Below are 12,624 nucleotides of genomic sequence, written 5' to 3' on the forward strand. Positions count from 1 at the left end.
TTGTTGTATCAACTTCAAGTCTGAATGGCATGAATTATGCCTATGGATTGAGTAGACTATAATAACTTTGTGCCAAGGATGCAAGTCCTATTTACATGTACTGTATTTATTACCACACATGAGATACCCACATTGTAGCCTGTACATTGAGTATATTCACTGATCATGTACTCTTCCTCTGCATAAAAATGTTTGGTTCAGGTATGAATCTGAGACGTTCTTTTTCAGTCATATCCAATACCAGGTGTATCAAACTCCATTCTTTGAATGATGCTGAGTCTGCATTACAATTACACACTTAAACAGTGTTTACCACTCCTGCTCCCGGGACATCAATGATTACACATTGCAACTATGCAATAGACTAGAAACATGATTGAAGTAAAGGCTGATTTGTAAATCATATATGCAGAAAAAAACGATGCATATCTAACTCCCTTCATCTGCATTAATCTGAGGACACAGAATAGTACTTCAATGAGATACTTCATTTCAATGAGTGGAGAATGTGAAACGCTTTATTGAAAGAAGTTCATTATCCAGGTGTTATAAATACATAATACATGCAGTATAATTATGATAATTGTAATATTATAAATACATGTTCAATGCACATATGGTGTACATTATAAAACAAGGAAGAAAGGCGAGTTGGGGAGCGAGGTATAAAAGACAGAGGGAAATATGTAAGAACAGAGGCAGACAGCATATCATTCATGAATTACAGTGCTACCCTACTATTCTCTCAGTTCATCACAATTACAGTGTCTCTAGCGGTGTCTCCTAACCAGCCTTGGGTCCCCAGGTGGCCTGAAGGTTATCTTAAGAACTGGTGAGATGGCAATGATAGGACTGGCTTCCTCTCTCATGTCAAAACATACCTGCAGACGAGAGACAGGTGGATAGAGAGAGCATGATTAAGCCTTTTTTTTATTCTAACAGGTCAGTCATCATAATCATCAGGAGGTGAAATGCAAAACTGATCTTGGATCATTAACTCTGGGACTACTACATCTCTATCTGTATTTGTGTGTAGTGCTAAGGTGCAGTGCTAAGACAAAATCAATCATGTGCACAGGTGTTTGGAGCATTCCGATATGCCACAGCTGGTGAGGTGTCAGGTTCGCCTTTGTACTTAAAGGGTGATTATTCCAACTCTCTGAAATGCTGCAGATCTGCCCGCAGACGAGGTAGGAACACATATCCCACACAGAGGTGGATAGAATTCGACAGGTCAAGGTATCCTTCTTCCTCCAAACTGTACTACAAGACAGGCAGAGAGGAAGAGATAAAAATAACAGATCAGTTTAATTACCTCTGGTTGTGGACACTTGCCAGTAATAACGCTTCCAAGGCCTGTTCCTCGGACAGTGAACATCTGGCAATATCTACATTTTCGACCCCTTGATCAGCTCGCACTCTGAAAGTAAAGAAAATAGCTTATTTTTTTAGATATGAAAACAATAACTGAGATATGACCGTTCAATCTAAAGTAGCAGATGTCATTTTCAGGATACATCGAAACAGCACAGAAAGCTTAACACTAGACTGGTATTGTGGTTGTTCATTAGGTGATTGGAAATATGCAATATGTATACAAAATAATATACTTACCTGTTGTATCTTGAAAAAAATCAGTTGAATTAAACATGAAATTTTTACCTATTAACCTGCTTCATTATTTCTTTATTATCAGTTGATGGAAGAACAACTCCAATTTCATACATCATTGAAAATTTGTCTACGAATAAGAATAAAAAAGTTTAAACAACTTCTTAGATTTGATGGAGACATTATACATCTTAGTTCCTTATCAATTTAAGATTTGTATCAGTGTGGACGAGAGACAGGGGAGCCGGAACAGAGTATTTTTCGTTGCAATGAAGCTGGATCATTCTGGCAATGATACCTGCACCATCTACACGCTGCAAAGACTCCCTAACTCTTCGCCTGTCACAATGTTCGTAATAATGATCGAACCAAGGCGTAGAGTTCCACATACTTTTAAAGAATAAAGTGAAACTTAAGCAAATACAAAACAATAAAGAATAAACGAATCGTGACGACAATGCAGTGCTAACAGGCCTAAACATAAACAATATCCCATCACTCACAGGTGGAAAAAATTCTACTTAAGTATGATCCCCAATTAGAGACAACGATAACCAGCTGCCTCTAATTGGGAATTATACAAATCACCAAGATAGAAAATATAAACTAGAACAACCCCCCAGTCACGCCCTGACCTACTCTACCATAGAAAATAAAAGTTTTCTATGGTCAGGATGTGACATCACCATTGCTCTGAAACTTCCTTTGACCATTCTAAAGCCTGCATGGGGCATTATTTCCTTATGGCGCTGACTTTCTGGTCTACCTCTTCATCTGACATATCAGAATAGCATTCCCTGACAGACATATTGTGTTCTTTCATACTTCTTTAACAAAAGCTAACTGTTACACTGTCATGAAATGTCATGAAATATGATTATATATTGACTATGAAACAAATAGGACATGGCCTGCTTATGAGTTGCCATAAAAGAAAGTTAGATTAATTCAACTGAAAATGGCGACTACAGGCGTTCGTAGCTAAAATCATTTGGTTAGCTTGAGAATAATAATTGTATGATTTATTATTCTATGGTATGTATGTATGTATGTAATATAGTACAATGTTATGAACCGACACTGAATCGAAGGAGCTATGTAAAAGTTGGACGGAAGAATGCCATTATCACACAGTCCTTCTTCGTAGGTGTCCGCTATGACTTCCTTTGTGTCGGAAAGAACAGTATTGGTTGTAGCCAAACTGACACTCAAAAATTGCCAAAATGGAAGGTGGTTGATAGCGAAATTAAATTGGAGTTTTGTTTTCAAATACATTTTTTTGTTCTCAAAATATTTTGGGGGAATACAATGCATAATAAATGCTCTATTACAAAATATTTGACTGCAACATTTCTTTCTTCAATTTTGCTTTCAGAACAATTGTTTTTGATTGAAAATAAAAAAGTTTTGCACTCAACAACAAGACATCCATTTGTTGCAAATTGGGGAGGGGGGCAAATAGCTGAAAAATAGACTATTCAACCTTTACTAAAGAATAGTCTAATAGCCGAGCTAGGTGTGAAAAAAAACATCCTATCACAGACCAGATTTGCCCTAACGACCAAGGGGGAGATAGAGCACTGATTATACTTTTGGGTCCCAATGCACTACTGTGTGTCTAACTGACAATGAATGGGCAATATAAACCAAATAATTAACTGATATTTGTGCACGACTTCAAATGAAACAAGCATTGAGCAGGTTTTGAACCCTCAACCTTCTTGCCCGAAGTCCAGCGCACTATCGACTGTGCACCGAAAGCATGGTTGAGCCGCAGAGTTAATAGAGCGCGTCCTTGCGGTAGCTTGCTACTCAATGTAATAAAGTCATGACTTTTCAAATAAGTTACCTGTCACGTTATGTTGGCTGACAATTAGTTCGCTACGCTGTCCTTATGAACCATGTAGCATATCATTACAGCAGTATGTACTGGTATGTTAACTATCTACCTAACGTTAGTAGTTATACATCAAACTTGACATCTAGTTACCCAAAGTTTATTGACTTGATTATTCCCATCATAAATGGTATAGTCGTTGAGCGTTCTCAATGGACATTCGGGTGCTTTCATATATTCGCTCTGGCTATCTACTCCGAGTGCAGAATAATGAATTTACAGGCGCTCAACACCCGTTAAATATGGCCAGTGTCAGTAAACGTCGGCAAAATAGCATAATTAAATTGTTTCTAGCAACACAGTTACAGTCAACAGCACTCTGGTTAACTCGAAAACTGCCTAACCAGCTCTGCTAGGGTGAGTAAAATGGTCAGGGTGGTCTCATTTGTGTCTGGAAGTAGCTAGCAAGCTAGCCAATGTTAGCTTGGGTGCTTGATTGTCGTTCTAAGGCCAAAACACTCAAATCAACCCTACAAAGTGAGAGTGAAATGGTCTGAATTTACAAACTGACAATCTGACAACGCTCTGAATTTATGAGCGTCACGTTGTACAGCGCCATATTTTCCGTTCCATCCTAACAGAAACCCAGAGGGTTTTTCATTTTCCATGGAATAGAAACACCATAATATTAATCTAATGAATTAATCAAGTACCAAGCTTGGACGCACATACTCATTCCAGGATTTTTCTATATTTTTACTATTTACTACATTGTAGAATAATAGTGAAGACATCACAACTATGAAATAACACATATGGAATCAGTTAAGAACTAATTCTTATTTACAAGGACAGCCTACTAATTCCTCCCCGTCGGGGAATTGAACCCCGGTCTCCCACGTGCCCTCCCTGTCTCTGGTAATGCCAATATGGAAGACAATCAAATTCTTCTCAAAGATGCCCTCTGGTGGTCAAACTAGCACTAACTTGCAGTAACAGAAAAAGTGCCTGACAATTAAACGATGTGCCACAGAACGCTGCGGCAGCACTCAAGGTGTAGTATCTGATCCAAGATGGCATAGCAGTCAGACGTCTTGTTGTGTCGTGTCCCTTGTATATATCGTTTATATTGTTTATATCGTTTATATCGTTTTTTTCTTCATATTTTTCTTTGCATATCTTTTAAAACATTTTGCTAAACCTCAACATCTAAATACTCTCCTGCAACCTGCCTCAACCAATGTGGCGTGGATCTGCTTTTTTTCTATAGTATTTATATTTACTTCGGATCCGGAACCCCTCAACCCCTCAGCTCGCCAGCTAACTACCAGCTATCAGGCAACAAACCATTGCTAGCGGTCATCAGCTAACCTTTAGCTCGGAAAGCTGTCGCCAGTTCGAACAATGCGACTCTAACCAGAGCATAACGGACCTTATTATTTTTATCCCCGGATTCCCACTGCAAACGGAACATTTTCATCTGGATCTTCACAACTAGCTAACTAGCTAACCGCAACCTCGGATGATTACTCCTGGCTAGCGTTTCCATTCACTTAGCTTGAAGCTAGCCTGGCCAGAGCTCCTGTGCTACCACCGAAGCATACTCCTGGGCTACAATATCCGGACTCACGACCGGTCTATCGATGTCACCGCATGAAGAGGCATAAACAGACTTAACCCCATCGCGACATCCCCTAAAGGCTAACTTTCTAGCCCTTGCTATCTGCTTGCTTGCTAATTCGGCCTGGTAACTGCTAGCTTGTTTAGCCCCGGTCTGCTAACTGCTAGCTTGTTTAGCCCCGGCCTACTAACTGTTAGCTTGTTAGCACAGGCCTGCTAACTGTCTGAATCGCCGCGTCCCCAGCCAGCACAACCACTCACTGGACCCATATTTACTTTCAATCTCTTTTCGATTTTAATTCGATTATATCTTCCGGTAACCTACCTCACCCAATGTGATACGGAATCGCTATAATTTAAACATTTTAGAACACTTTCAAGAACCTCCAGAAGCTAACCAGCTAACTAGCTACAAGCTATTTAGTCATTGTTAGCCACTGCTAGCGGCTTTTACCTTCTGCACAGCCAGCCAGTTTTTTCTAACCTGGATAATACTCGCCAGTCTTGCTTCCCTGTCCCATCCACCGCTGCCCCCTGGACACTGATCACTTGGCTACATAGCTGATGCATGCTGGACTGTCCATTAATCACGGTACTCCATTCTTCTTGTTTATGTTTTATCTGTCGGCCCCAGCCGCACTCAGGCTCTGTGTGTAGTTAATCCAACCCTCTCTGCCGAGTCAACACCATTTTACCTGCTGTTGTTGTGCTAGCTGATTAGCTGTAGTCGTCTCACCTACTGTTTTAGGTAGCTCTCCCAATCAACACCTGTGATTATTGTATGCCTCGCTGTATGTCTCTCTCAAATGTCAATATGCCTTGTATACTGTTGTTCAGGTTAGTTATCACAGTTTTAGTTTACAATGGAGCCCCTAGTTCCACTCTTCATACCCCTGATACCTCCATTGTCCCACCTCCCACACATGCGGTGACCTCACCCATTACAACCAGCATGTCCAGAGATACAACCTCATCACCCAGTGCCTGGGCTTACCTCCGCTGTACCCGCACCCCACCATATCCCTGTCTGCGCATTATGCCCTGAATATATTTTACCATGCCCAGAAATCTGGTCCTTTTATTCTTTGTCCCCAACGCTCCAGGCGACCAGTTTTGATAGCCTTTAGCCGCACCCTCATACTACTCCTCCTCTGTTCTGCGGGCGATGTGGAGGTAAACCCATGCCCTGCATATCCCCAGGCACCCTCATTTGTTGACTTCTGTGATCGAAAAAGCCTTGGTTTCATGCATGTCAACATCAGAAGCCTCCTCCCTAAATTTGTTTTACTCACTGCTTTAGCACACTCTGCTAACCCTGATGTCCTTGCCGTGTCTGAATCCTGGCTCAGGAAGGCCACCAAAAATTTGGATTTTTCCATACCCAACTATAACATTTTCCGTCAAGATAGAACTGCCAAAGGGGGAGGAGTTGCAGTCTACTGCAGAGATAGCCTGCAAAGTAATGTCATACTTTCCAGGTCCATACCCAAACAGTTCGAAACTACTAATTTTAAAATTACTCTCTCCAGAAATAAGTCTCTCACTGTTGCCACCTGCTACCGACCCCCCTCAGCTCCCAGCTGTGCCCTGGACACCATTTGTGAATTGATCGCCCCCCATCTAGCTTCAGAGTTTGTTCTGTTAGGTGACCTAAACTGGGATATGCTTAACACCCCGGCAGACCTACAATCTAAGCTAGATGCCCTCAATCTCACACAAATCATCAAGGAACCCACCAGGTATAACCCTACATCTGTAAACAAGGGCACCCTCATAGACGTCATCCTGACCAACTGGCCCTCCAAATACACCTCCGCTGTCTTCAACCAGGATCTCAGCGATCACTGCCTCATTGCCTGTATCCGCTACGGATCCGCAGTCAAACGACCACCCCTCATCACTGTCAAACGCTCCCTAAAACACTTCTTTGAGCAGGCCTTTCTAATCAACCTGGCCCGGGTATCCTGGAAGGACATTGACCTCATCCCGTCAGTTGAGGATGCCTGGTCATTCTTTAAAAGTAACTTCCTCACCATTTTAGATAAGCATGCTCCGTTCAAAAAATGCAGAACTAAGAACAGATATAGCCCTTGGTTCACTCCAGACCTGACTGTCCTCGACCAGCACAAAAACATCCTGTGGCGGACTGCAATAGCATCGAATAGTCCCCGCGATATGCAACTGTTCAGGGAAGTCAGGAACCAATATGCACAGTCAGTCAGGAAAGCTAAGGCCAGCTTCTTCAGGCAGAAATTTGCATCCTGTCGCTCCAACTCCAAAAAGTTCTGGGACACTGTGAAGTCCATGGAAAACAAGAGCACCTCCTCCCAGCTGCCCACTGCGGCGAGGTAACACGGTCACCACCGATAAATCCATGATTATCGAAAATTTCAACAAGCATTTCTCAACGGCTTGCCATGGCTTCCGCCTGGCTACTCCAACCTCGGCCAACAGCTCCGCCCCCCCCCCCCGCAGCTACTCGCCCAAGCCTCTCCAGGTTCTCCTTTACCCAAATCCAGATAGCAGATGTTCTGAAAGAGCTGAAAAACCTGGACCTGTACAAATCAGCTGGGCTGGACAATCTGGACCCACTATTTCTGAAACTATCCGCCGCCATTGTCGCAACCCCTATTACCAGCCTGTTCAACCTCTCTTTCATATCGTCTGAGATCCCCAAGGATTGGAAAGCTGCTGCAGTCATCCCCTTCATCAAAGGGGGAGACACCCTGGACCCAAACTGTTACAGACCTATATCCATCCTGCCCTGCCTATCTAAGGTCTTCGAATGCCAAGTCAACAAACAGGTCACTGACCATCTCGAATCCCACCGTACCTTCTCCGCTGTGCAATCTGGTTTCCGAGCCGGTCACGGGTGCACCTCAGCCACGCTCAAGGTACCAAACAATATCATAACCTCCATCGATAAAAGACAGTACTGTGCAGCCGTCTTCATCGACCTTGCCTTTTTGAGTTTGCGTCTCAAAATTACTTTAAATACATCACAAAATACTTAAATGTAACAAAATGCCTATTGTTTTATTAAGCTGTACACTGAGATTCTCAGTTGGTCAATATTCCCCTCCAGTGATTCCCCAAAATCTTGTCAACATGTGCTCCAAAAATGGAGCAGATATCTTATACCACTCTATCTAGTTAGTTAACCTCTTACACCTATGGTGGCGCTATTTCATTTTTGGAAGAAAAACGTTCCCGTTTTAAACAAGATATTTTGTCACAAAAAGATGCTCGACTATGCATATAATTGCTACTGTTCGAAAGAAAACACTCTGACGTGTCCAGAAATACAAATATCTTCTCTGTGCGTGCCCTTTAACGTGAGCTTCAGGCAAAACCAAGATGACTTGGCATCCAGGAAATGACAAGGATTTTTGAGGCTCTGTCTTTCATGATCTCCTTATATGGCTGTGAACGCAAGAGGAATGAGTCTGCCCTTTCTGTCGTTTCCCCAAGGTGTCTGCAGCATTGTGACGTATTTGTAGGCAGATCATTGGAAGATTGACCATAAGAGACCACATTTACCACGTGTCCGCCCGGTGTCCTGCGCCGAAATTGGTGCGCAAAAGTCACCTGCCAGTATTTTTCCATGGGGCACAGAGAGAGAAGCAAGCTTCCACGAACTGCATGTCAATGAAGAGATATGTGAAAAAACACCTTGAGGATTGATTCCAAACAACGTTTGCCATGTTTCGGTTGATATTATGTAGTTAATCCGGAAAAAGTTTCACGTTGTAGGTGACTGCATTTTCGGTTAGTTTCGGTAGCCAGGCGCAATGTAGAAAACGGAACGATTTCTCCTACACACAGACGCTTTCAGGAAACACTGCGCATCTGGTATGTGGCTGGGAGTCTCCTCATTGAAAACATCAGAAGCTCTTCAAAGGTAAATGATTTTATTTATTTGGTTATCTGGCTTTTGTGAAAATGTTGCGTGCTACATGCTACACAAAATGCTATGCTAGCTTAGCATACTCTTACACAAATTAGTCAATTTCTATGGTTCAAAAGCATATTTTGAAAATCTGAGATGACAGTGTTGTTAAGAAAAGGCTAAGCTTGAGAGCAAACGCATTATTTTAATTTTATTTGCAATTTTCAGAAATCGTTAACGTTGCGTTATGCTAATGAGCCTGAGGCTTAGTCACAATCCCGGATCCGGGATGGGGAGTTTCAAGAGGTTAACTAATGTTAGCTTCCTGGTTCGCTAGCTAACGTTGGGTATGATCTTATTCATCGCATCTCAGACACATTTGCTTGACTAGTTATAGCCATAGGTCCTGGTTGGTTAACTTCTTGAAACTCCCCATCCCGGATCCGGGTTTGTGACTAAAGCCTCAGGCTCATTAGCATAACACAACGTTAACGATTTCTGAAAATCTCAAATAAAATGAAAATAATGCGTCTGCTCTCAAGCTTAGCCTTTTCTTAACAACACTGTCATCTCAGATTTTCAAAATATGCTTTTGAACCATAGAAATTGACTAATTTGTGTAAGAGTATGCAAAGCTAGCATAGCATTTTGAGTAGCATTTAGCACGCAACATTTTCACAAAAACCAGATAACCAAATAAATAAAATCATTTACCTTTGAAGAGCTTCTGATGTTTTCAATGAGGAGACTCTCAGTTACATACCAAATGCGCAGTTTTTCCTGAAAGCGTCTGTGTGTAGGAGAAATCGTTCCATTTTCTACATTGCGTCTGGCTACCGAAACGAACCGAAAATTCAGTCACCTACAACGTAAAACTTTTTCCGGATTAACTACATAATATCGACCGAAACATGGCAAACGTTGTTTGGAATCAATCCTCAAGGTGTTTTTTCACATATCTCTTCATTGATATGCAGTTCGTGGAAGCTTGCTTTCCTCTCTGTATCGCATGGAAAAATACTGGCAGGTGACTTTTGCGCACCAATTTCGGCGCAGGACACCGGGCGGACACCTGGTAAATGTGGTCTCTTATGGTCAATCTTCCAATGATCTGCCTACAAATACGTCACAATGCTGCAGACACCTTGGGGAAACGACAGAAAGGGCAGGCTCATTCCTCTCCCATTTACAGCCATATAAGGAGACAATGGAAAACAGAGCTTCAAAAATCCTTGTCATTTCCTGGATGCCATCTCATCTTGGTTTTGCCTGAAGCTCACGTTCTAGGGCACGCACAGAGAATATCTTGGTATTTCTGGACACGTCAGAGTGTTTTCTTTCGAAAGCTATCAATTATATGCATAGTCGAGCATCTTTTTGTGACAAAATATCTTGTTTAAAACGGGAATGTATTTCATCCAAAAATGAAATAGCGCCCCCATAGATGTAAGAGGTTAATGTATGTAAGATAGAGTGGTATAAGATATCTGCTCCATTTTTGGAGCACATGTTGACAAGATTTTGGGGAATCACTGGAGGGGAATATTGACCAACTGAGAATCTCAGTGTACAGCTTAATAAAACAATAGGCGTTTTGTTACATTTAAGTATTTTGTGATGTATTTAAAGTAATTTTGAGACGCAAACTCAAAAATGTACAAATCTAAACAATGTCTGACATGATACTGGTGTAAAGAGACAGAGAAACAGATCGGTGAGACAGAGATTTCATTGAATGTAAATTTTCTTTTAAAACTTTAGTACAGAAATGTTTACTATGCAATATCGAACTACAACATAGTTTTTTACTAAACCTTTACACGAATCACACATATTATTATCACACAATACTACACTTTAATACCCAATACATTTTTATATATTTATTTTTTATTGTAGGACAGAATATTTTTGAAATGTATTTTTCTTAGAAAAGAAGGCTTTGGAGTCAGACTCTCTCTGCTTGTAACCTGACACTCAGCCTCTCTCTCTCACACACACACACACACACACACACACACACACACACACACACACACACACACACACACACACACACACACACACACACACACACACACACACACACACACACACACACACACACACACACACACACACACACAACCCTTGGAGGAAGAGATATTTCATTAATTGAAGGTAAATACAATTTTCTTTCAAGCCCATCATTTTCTTCTAAAACTTTAGTACATACAGTGGGGAGAACAAGTACAGTGCCTTGCGAAAGTATTCGGCCCCGTTGAACTTTGCGACCTTTTGCCACATTTCAGGCTTCAAACATAAAGATATAAAACTGTATTTTTTGTGAAGAATCAACAACAAGTGGGACACAATCATGAAGTGGAACGACATTTATTGGATATTTCAAACTTTTTTAACAAATCAAAAACTGAAAAATTGGGCGTGCAAAATGATTCAGCCCCCTTAAGTTAATACTTTGTAGCGCCACCTTTTGCTGCGATTACAGCTGTAAGTCGCTTGGGGTATGTCTCTATCAGTTTTGCACATCGAGAGACTGACATTTTTTCCAAATTCCTCCTTGCAAAACAGCTCGAGCTCAGTGAGGTTGGATGGAGAGCATTTGTGAACAGCAGTTTTCAGTTCTTTCCACAGATTCTCGATTGGATTCAGGTCTGGACTTTGACTTGGCCATTCTAACACCTGGATATGTTTATTTTTGAACCATTCCATTGTAGATTTTGCTTTATGTTTTGGATCATTGTCTTGTTGGAAGACAAATCTCCGTCCCAGTCTCAAGTCTTTTGCAGACTCCATCAGGTTTTCTTCCAGAATGGTCCTGTATTTGGCTCCATCCATCTTCCCATCAATTTTAACCATCTTCCCTGTCCCTGCTGAAGAAAAGCAGGCCCAAACCATGATGCTGCCACCACCATGTTTGACAGTGGGTATGGTGTGTTCAGGGTGATGAGCTGTGTTGCTTTTACGCCAAACATAACGTTTTGCATTGTTGCCAAAAAGTTACATTTTGGTTTCATCTGACCAGAGCACCTTCTTCCACATGTCTGGTGTGTCTCCCAGGTGGCTTGTGGCAAACTTTAAACGACACTTTTTATGGATATCTTTAAGAAATTGCTTTCTTCTTGCCAATCTTCCATAAAGGCCAGATTTGTGCAATATACGACTGATTGTTGTCCTATGGACAGAGTCTCCCACCTCAGCTGTAGATCTCTGCAGTTCATCCAGAGTGATCATGGGCCTCTTGGCTGCATCTCTGATCAGTCTTCTCCTTGTATGAGCTGAAATTTTAGAGGGACGGCCAGGTCTTGGTAGATTTGCAGTGGTCTGATACTCCTTCCATTTCAATATTATCGCTTGCACAGTGCTCCTTGGGATGTTTAAAGCTTGGGAAATATTTTTATATCCAAATCCGGCTTTAAACTTTTTCACAACAGTATCTCGGACCTGCCTGGTGTGTTCCTTGTTCTTCATGATGCTCTCTGCGCTTTTAACGGACCTCTGAGACTATCAAAGTGCAAGTGCATTTATACGGAGAATTGATTACACACAGGTGGATTGTATTTATCATCATTAGTCATTTAGGTCAACATTGGATCAGTCAGAGATCCTCACTGAACTTCTGGAGAGAGTTTGCTGCACTGAAAGTAAAGGGGCTGAATAATTTTGC

General features: G+C 41.5%; 1 long non-coding RNA gene across 1 annotated transcript in view; it reads right to left on the minus strand.

The window, feature by feature from the left end:
• Positions 1–507: 507 nt before the first annotated feature.
• Positions 508–12,624, minus strand: part of LOC135545958 (uncharacterized) — a 143,916-nt gene continuing 131,799 nt past the window's right edge. Inside the window, exon 5 of the long non-coding RNA XR_010456526.1 lies at positions 508–1,263. This is a non-coding gene — a long non-coding RNA (uncharacterized LOC135545958). The remainder of the gene's footprint in view (positions 1,264–12,624) is intronic.

This window comes from Oncorhynchus masou, chromosome 1 (genome assembly GCF_036934945.1).
Source record: "Oncorhynchus masou masou isolate Uvic2021 chromosome 1, UVic_Omas_1.1, whole genome shotgun sequence".
In the NCBI taxonomy this organism is placed as follows: Eukaryota; Metazoa; Chordata; class Actinopteri; order Salmoniformes; family Salmonidae; genus Oncorhynchus; species Oncorhynchus masou.